The following is a 973-nucleotide window of genomic DNA, read 5'->3' as shown; positions in this document are numbered from 1 at the left end:
GCCATTATAAAGCTTGGAAGAGCTAGGACATTTTTTTATATAACTTCGATTGGATTTGTCTGAAAGAAGAAAGTCATATACACCTAGGGTGATGGTGAGTAAATCATGGAGTAATTTTAATTTTGGGGTGAACTATCCCTTTAAAGAATGATTCCATGTCAGCATATTAATGACTCAGAGAATTAAATGCACCATCAACCAGAGATGAATTTATCTTTCCACCCCTCTCACCTCCTCTGCTGGGCTGACTGCGGTCTCCTCTTCTGGCTTGGATTCCTCCTCCGCTTTCTTCTTCTCCTTTTTCTTCTTCTTCTTTGTGGTCTCTGTTTCTGCTTCTCCTGTGATTAATATTTATTTAATGTTCATTTGTATTTAATGTGTGTCTGCAACACCAGTTAAGCCACAGTGTTATGCTGTATGGATGTTTACCTTCTGTGGGGGATTCCCTCTTTACTTTCTTTGCTTTAGCCTCCACTGGCTTCTCTTCCTCCTCGCCCTCTTCAATCTTCCTCTTCTTTGACACAGTGGGGAGTGTGGAGTCCCCAGATGGGTCGTATACCTTTACATCACTGGTAGGAAGTAAAAGAACAACTGTAAATCTAAGGCTGTCACAATTCAAGTTTTGCAAGTTATTGAAATAATTGCAATTAATTTTTTCTGTATCAGTAACAGATCTTACAGGCAGAAAGTCAATAAATAGCATATTTTATAAACATAATCTTTAATACTTTAATTTAAAAACAAAAAACAAAATATGAAGTATTTCTGAAAAAATCTCTGTAGCAGTCAAAAGTGAAATCACAGTGCGTTACATTCATAATGCACAATATGCCAAAGACTTTAAGCAAAGTATTTGAGGGCACTAACTGACATGGTTTGAAAATTACAAAAATAATTAACATGGAACTTTAACATTTACTTAATTCACATTTGGATGACAATCTGATGATCTGATGTGTGACTGGAATTAGTT

At 36.0% G+C, this 973-nt stretch overlaps 1 long non-coding RNA gene across 1 annotated transcript; it reads right to left on the bottom strand.

The window, feature by feature from the left end:
- Positions 1 to 225: 225 nt before the first annotated feature.
- On the bottom strand, positions 226 to 614 carry LOC107682644 (uncharacterized). The gene is made up of 2 exons (XR_001633550.1): positions 430 to 614; positions 226 to 338 (listed from the first exon to the last, which is right to left on the bottom strand). It is a non-coding gene; the product is annotated as an uncharacterized LOC107682644 (long non-coding RNA).
- Between the last annotated feature and the right edge of the window lie 359 nt (positions 615 to 973).

Source organism: Sinocyclocheilus anshuiensis, unplaced genomic scaffold (assembly GCF_001515605.1).
Source record: "Sinocyclocheilus anshuiensis isolate Anshui unplaced genomic scaffold, SAMN03320099.WGS_v1.1 C32431474, whole genome shotgun sequence".
Taxonomy (NCBI): domain Eukaryota; kingdom Metazoa; phylum Chordata; class Actinopteri; order Cypriniformes; family Cyprinidae; genus Sinocyclocheilus; species Sinocyclocheilus anshuiensis.
The sequence above is the reverse complement of the archived record's forward strand: the minus strand, read 5'-3'. Positions and strand labels throughout refer to the sequence as shown.